Source organism: Helianthus annuus, chromosome 12 (assembly GCF_002127325.2).
Source record: "Helianthus annuus cultivar XRQ/B chromosome 12, HanXRQr2.0-SUNRISE, whole genome shotgun sequence".
NCBI lineage: Eukaryota > Viridiplantae > Streptophyta > Magnoliopsida > Asterales > Asteraceae > Helianthus > Helianthus annuus.
This window is the reverse complement of record NC_035444.2, coordinates 90,459,932-90,467,547: the sequence shown is the minus strand read 5'-3', so window position 1 is coordinate 90,467,547 and position 7,616 is coordinate 90,459,932. Positions and strand designations below refer to the sequence as shown.

Sequence of the window (7,616 nt, the reverse complement as noted above, 5' to 3'; positions counted from 1 at the left end):
GACCCAGGGAAACCTGGGTTGGATCCTTTAGCCAAACGGGTTTTACCGGTAATTTCACCGTCGTGCCTACGGGCGGGTGGGTTACCGGGTTTTCCCCGGAATTGGTGGTGGACTCAGGTTACTCTCGGAGTACTCCGTTTGTCCAGTGGGTGCCCCGAGAGCACTCGGGATTGAGTTTGTTGGCCGTTCAAAAAAAAAAAAACTAATACTAACATCACTAATAAATGAGCTCGTATCGGATACCGATATCAAATTTATCAAACTGAGTGTATTCTCGGTATCGGTTTGGCACCGGTATTCGTCGGTTTTTAGTGCCGTACCAGTACCGGTACCGAGCCGTACCGTACCAGGTATATTCGGTACCGGTACCCACTTTTGGGGATTTGGGTAGCGGTATTTTCCGTACCTGTTGGTACCGAGCTCATCAAATCCTGTAGCAACGTAGCAATGCAAGTAAATGCACTGTTTAGATTACTTTTCATACACAGTAAGTAAACTTTATTTCATTTGAATGAGGTTTTATATACACAACAACTTATTTTGCTTTATTTTTTTTTGTCTTTTTCTGTAATGAATGAATTGTAACATGTAAAATTAACTTGGATATTTAGATTATTGATGAGCAAATCATATCAAATTCTTTAATCAAGCCGGTATCGTATCGGTACCAAATTTACTATACCAAATCATTTTTGATACCAATTTGATAGCCACCTTTTGGCGTTTTCAGAATCGTTACTTTCGGTTCGACACCGGTCTAGCACCATACCTGTATTTATTGATTTTTACCTTCAAATACCATACTGTATTGTACCGAGCATTTTCGGTGCCAGTACCTAATTTCGATGATTTTTCGGATCGATACTTTCAGTACCGTTACCGGTACCGAGCTCATCCATATTTTAACGTGTTAGCACCGTAATAACTGAACTGAAAACAACCGAATTTCCAACGTGTAGGACGCGTGAGTCCTATTATTATATATTAGGTTATTTAAAATCGTTTTTTTAGGACGGAGTGACTATCCTTTTCACGACATTTTTATTTATGTTTTGATATTCGGTATCTGCTTGCCGTTACTGACACGCGTTTTGCAGTCATTAGGCCCCACCGCAATGTAGGACGTGTGGGTCATATTATTATATGTTAGATTATTTAAAATCGTTTTTTTAGGACGGAGTAACTATCATTTTCATGACATTTTATTTATATTTTGATACTCGGTATCTGCTTGCCGTAACTGACACGCGTTTTGCAGTCATTGGGTCCCCGCCGTAAAGCACGGGCGTAAAATCAACTAGTTCTGTTAAAAACAAAATTGTTTTCAAAATAGAGATTTTTTTTTTTTTTGTATTGTAAGTTATACAAGTTCTGATATTAGTATTTTAGGAACTAGTACTGGTATTTGTTTTTATTGTTATCGATCGTTGTTAAACACGTGTTGATATCTTTTTGGACATGTTACGTCTTTATTTTTTTGGGTGTTTTTCTTTCGGATGCTATACCAAGTGCTGATATCATAACGGACCAAACCGATACCGTTCGAATTCTCACTGGGTCGTACAAAATAGTCCCACTGGTTATTACTTAAAAAAAAGGCTTCGTCATTTTAAGTGCAGGAAATATGAAATCTTTCTTTCACATGTGTGTGAAAAATGAATTTAGGATGATGAGGAATCTTAAGAATATGAAGTAAATAAAATCAAGGAGAAGGAGAATTAGGAGAAAAATTTGTGTAATGATCATCAAAAAAAACGAGGAGTCCTTCACTAAGGAAAAAAAATTTAACAACTAATACCTAACCCACTTACTATTCTTAAAATATATATTACAGAGGTATAAACTTGGGTCTTCTTCCAAGAGATCATTTTGCCTCTTATCACTCTACTCGGCTACAACTCAAGTTGCTTATTAAGACTCAACGGAGTGGGGGCGTGGAGAGGGGAGGGCAAGCCCCTCCACACCACCCCATCCATCCATTAAATGGGCGTTGCCCCTCAAAGAAGGCAATATCTTAACTGGTATTGCCCCTTCTTCACTTTCACCCACTTGACCTTTTAGCCCCCAGCCTGTCTTGCCTTTCACAACCTGATGGTTTTTGTGAAGTGGAAGACAAAGTCCCCAACTCAATATCACACCTACATGGCAGGGTTTTACTCCCTTACCCTTACCCTTACCCACTACTTCGTATAGTCTAAAAATAATATAAATAGAGATGATTAAAACAACCGGCCACCATTAATAGCGTAAGAAATTTAGTTAGGGAAATAAAAAGTTTGTTTTTTCCCGTGGGTTAAAAACAAAACAAAACAAAATTGAATCGGCTTGAGTGGGCAATGTGGAGTAACAAAACAGCAACAACAAAAATCATAAACCAATCGTCCCTTTTTTAATATATTTCCGGTTTAAAGAAAACTAATTTTACATAAAAAAAAAAAAAAAAACAAAACTTAGGCCACCCGGGGTGGTGATTATTTTGTGCGTGGTGGATATTTTCAACGCGTGGAACTTGGCCAAATACCACCGTCACCCCCTTGCCATCATCCGTGGAACATAAATCTCGTTATATTTTTGACGCGTTATGTTTTGATTGATGTGAGGGAAATTGTTGGCTGGGGGGAAATTGTTGGGTGTGGTGGCGAGTGATGACTATTTCCACTAAAAAATGTTATGAGTGATTGAATAATGGTTGATAAGATGCGGAACTTGATTGGATGTTGGAAGTGATGGAATTTGTACAAGTGATGACCACCCCTACCCCTTACATGACTTAATAAATCTTCTATATATCTAGAACTTGAGTAATATTTCTTTAATACTATATAGAACTTAATTAACTAATGTATTCAATAATTAGTATGTAGTTATATAGATAGTTATATAAACCATAACTGAAATATTCATATTCATATTTGGAAAGAGAGGCACATGCACCGGAGTCAACAAGAACATGGCATCAAATCAACAAAAATACCTAACTCTTTCATAAACAAACAACTATATTTTGTAATTTTATATTTGAATTTTAAAACTATCAATTCCTTCTACTAATATTTAGATTCCAATAAACAACTATCATTCTATAATCATCTGGGTCATCCTAAAATGCCGGTTGAATCACTAAAAGGTTCATTAGAATAAAAAACGAACTATTAGCTCAAGGTAAAGTTTTATATCTGCAACTTGTACACAATACTAATAGTAAAACTATCATTTTTTGCAATTGTTTATGGTAGGTTTTAGACAATCTATACTATATAATAAAAGAAACCTGTTTTGGGACACATGGCGATCCCTCCTCCTTTTTCTGGTTTTCGCAACTAGAATTTGACCCGGAATCATTGAAGCGCGCACCTATTTGATCCAAGCCCATTTTTCTTTCCCTAATTTTGATCTTTCATTCGCTAGATAGCCCTTCCCAAATCTTTAGAAACCCTACATTCATCGTGGGTTCCAAATACAAGATTTATTTGGTGTGTTTCTTCAACACCAAATCAGATTTTCTTCTCCATCTCACTTTCTCTGCCGATCATTCTTTGTCACAAACCCTAAATCTTCATCAAATTGGCGCAACCCTAATCATCTTCATCTCCTCCACTGTCCTTGTGTGTTTCACTCAGATTTCTTCATCACCAACACGATTCCGTCTCCAGGTAATAATCATTGTCTAATCAGCTCTGATTGATTTTTAGTTGTTTTAATTGTACGAAATTGGTTATTATTCTGATTTTGGTTCATGTTCGAAACCCTAATCTACATATTTCTTCATGCCGCTTCCTGATTCTCCCAGTGATGGACTTTTACTCAGAGTTTATTTACTATGGCTCGATCGCTATGGTTTCCTCCTCGTCAAATCCTTAATCAGGTATGATTTATTTCTTCGTACGATTCTTATTGTTTATAATTTGCTTAATTCATTTATTATGTTCATTATATAGATATCTTGATAATTGATGAGGTTTTGGGGTATCTTGATATGCATATATATGTATCTGTATTATTTCTTTCATTCAAGATATTTGATGAAAAATGCAATTTTTATTTGTTTATTCTGATGATATGATAAAAAATTATAGTGTTTTGAGTATTATGACTTTTAGAATGAGTAATGACTATTTTCGTGTGCTTCCAACTTTTTTATAGCTTTTGTTAATTTATGCATTGAAGTCTTTTCTTTATCGAAGGTTTGTTTTTTTGGGTAAAGTATCGAAGGTTTGTTCATTTCAGCTCCTTTTGACTTCTGTTTCTATTTGATCAGAAGTTTGATAAATCTAAGAATCTTTTATGGGTTAGTTGTAAAGAAGGCTACCCAAACGGCAAACATGATGTGAGGTAATTTCTACATATAAAGGTTTGTGATATTCTTCATCATCCACTTTCATTTTTACCAATCCATTCAAATAAGTTCATCTTTCTACAAGATACTACTAAAACCAGAGTCCTGCTACTAAAGGCTAAGGAGGAGGAAGGGCAGTTTTGGGAACATGTATGTTGACATCGTTATTTCCGATGACCATAGAATGCGTCTTTTAGGATTTTTTTTTCTGGTCACTTTCTTGAATTTGCTGGTCCATATCCAACGACCCCTAAACTTATTCATTAATGTCTTGACCGTTTTAGATCTATCTCTGATGGTTAATAATTTGATATTTCCCGAATAAAAAGCATCAACCCTTTTAGTCATGAACCTTTTATAATATGACAATGAATGCATGACATTATAGTCTTTAAGACAAGAGGTGCTTAATGGTAAATTATATTATAGTTGAAAAAAGAGGTTTTTTTTAGCCTGTGTTTTTTATATAATAGTGTTTTTACACTTTTATTAAGTATAAATAATTCATTTCTTGGCAGGCCGTTCAGCCGGGCAAGTTTGATTACAGACTTTCAAACAAATTGGATACTGATTTGCAAAAGCTTAGATGTAGGGTAAACTACCATGCGTTAAAATTCACATACCCTATAATTAAAATGGGTCAAAAGTTGGTCAACTGAATGAGGAGGATGGGTAAGCAGCCAAGCACTATGTTGCTCTACACATGAGGTATGCACTTGATGTTTCTTATGTTGCTGTCTTGTTCTTCACTTGAGCAAACACTATGCTGTCGTTATTTCATGTAATCCCTCATTTAGATAGATCTCATTATTAGTTATTGGTGGCAATTTTGACGCATTTACTTGTGAATGGGTCAATTTGTGCAAGTTTTATCTCTAAAAGGCCAAACTGGTAAAACAAAAAAAGTTAGCTAAATAGCAAAATGTCAAATGGTAAAAGGTCAATCAAAGTGTTTGTTTTGTGCATAAAACCTCCTATATCACTTTATTTAAAAATTAGATTATGATTGAAATAGCGTGAAATGTTTAATCATATTAGACACTAATTAGTTTAAAACTTCTAAATTTTTGGACAGTGTTTAGGCCAATCCAATTTGACTTGCTTTGACCTATGCTAAAAGTTGCATGCTTTGATCCATTATCCGACCTGACCCATCCATTTGCTACACTATGTGTAAGACCTCGTGAAGATCATGGTAAGAGTGAACAACTTTTTAATTGTTTATATCATTTCACCTGCTTTTAACTGTTTTAAGTTTGAAAATTATGGTTATAAGATTTTTGTTAACACATACTTGACTTATCTTGAGCAGTTGTGACAAATGTCATTGACCGGTAACCAGTGATGAAGCTTGAGATTTCCGACCGGAGGGGTTGAAAACCTATATACCTAAAAAAAGTATAAACCGGGGGTCGAAAACGTATATACCTAAAAACTTCTATACGAAAACTACATACCAGACACTCTGAGCGAAAAGTTCGGGGGGTCGGGCGCCCCCCCACCCCCGGCCCCTTCTATCCTGAGCCCCTGCCGGCAACGGGAAGTCTATTAGCCTAAGTTCTACCAACTTACCTTGGTTTGAGTGGTCTATAAAAATTAGCAATGTAAATATTGGGTGGGATCTGATACACTAGAGTATAGATACACATAATTTTTTTATTACATTTATGCACAGACATTATTTATTTTAGATTTATTATCATATTTCAGGTTATATGCCAACTCGACTTTGAATCGGTTCTTAGAAGATGTAATAGTGTTGGAAATGTAGTTTCACCAACACTTGAAATTGTGTAAGAGATTGATTATGTACATTTTTATAGATATTTTCTTATTTTTTGTTAACTATATATTTCTATAACTTCATTATTTAAATGTAGTATGTAATTTCATTTATCTATAGACTTATTATTTATATAATTTATATTGTTTAAACTCGTATATCATATGGTAGATAACCTAGATGTTGGGTGCAAATTCAAGTAGGTTGAGTTTCACATGTGTTTTAAGTGATAATATTGCTGCTCCAATGTTTTCATCATCTTGGAACTTTGGTTCAATCTCACATGCGTATTTGGTTCATCAAGATCAGATCTAAATTCATTTTTGTATCTAAAAACTATACTAAAAACCAAGTCTTGGTTGATTCGAGCTAACTCATACAAAAGTTATGCAAAGTGCTATTAAAGTTTTAAGGTATTTTTATTTATTAAACCGCGTGTATACGCGGGCTCTAACCTAGTATATAAATAAGACAACGGGTTATTATTTTAAGGATTAAATTAATTTAATTAACGATAATAAATAAAGTTGCATTTTCTTCACACTTGTTGAAATGTTATAATTATTTGACGTAAATCATTTGTTTTATTTTATATACTATCACACTCGAACAATAGTGGCGACGCCGCTAAAGACCCAGAATATCGTCACTAATACATAGTCGTTAATGCTCAAAAATCGCCGCTAATACAAAAAGTCAGCCGCTACAGAACCCAGAAATCCGTTTAACGGCGGCATAGAACTCCGGCAAACACCTTTTAATAATTATATATTATTTTAATATGATATTTTGGTAATTATTACCTTAGAACCTTTTTAAACTGATGACGCTACTGTTTAAAATTATCATTATTATTATTATTATTATTATTATTATTATTATTATTATTATTTAGAAAAAAATTTTAATAACAAAATATTTGGGGATTAAGCAATGTTTCCAGTACTGGTATGGATGTTGAACAGGTATATTCACCGGTTCACGGGTCAAACCAGGAACTAGGGTTCAGACCGGATTTAAGATTCGGATGACATCGTACATATTATAAAAATAAATATGGTAAAATGGAGACAATTTAATCAATTTGCGATTTGACCCCCGGTCAAAACAGTTCTGATACCCTGGACTGGACCTCCCAAGCCTACGGTCCCGATTCTAGTGGTCCGACCGGCCAGTCCTGTCCTAAAAACGTTGTATTAAGTTTGTTTTAATTGTTACACTTCTTTTTATTTGATTGTTAATTGAACTTTGTTGATTGTGCGTGTTTGTGTGTCTAAAATTGAAATTACAACCATAGTCTCAAACACAACTTAATTACCAACTCGAATATCTAAGGGCTTGTAGCCTAATTGAATCAAGATCCGCTCAGGTTGTGAGAGTTCAAGCCACATAATGGACAAATTAAAGCATTTACAAGTAGGTAACTTTGTGATTAAAAAAATACCAAATCAAATAACAAATAGCTATTAGAGCAGATAAAAAAAATTAGCACAATGT

At 34.5% G+C, this 7,616-nt stretch overlaps 1 long non-coding RNA gene across 3 annotated transcripts; it reads left to right on the top strand.

Moving 5' to 3' along the window:
- The first annotated feature begins 3,368 nt into the window (after positions 1-3,368).
- Positions 3,369-6,118, top strand: LOC110896929. Of its 3 annotated transcripts, none has more exons than XR_002568289.2 (4): positions 3,369-3,653; positions 3,791-3,865; positions 4,855-5,044; positions 5,412-6,118. It is a non-coding gene; the product is annotated as an uncharacterized LOC110896929 (long non-coding RNA). The 3 variants fall into 3 exon arrangements; XR_004875139.1 differs by having other exon boundaries at positions 4,259-5,044; XR_004875138.1 differs by having other exon boundaries at positions 3,791-5,044.
- Positions 6,119-7,616: the final 1,498 nt, after the last annotated feature.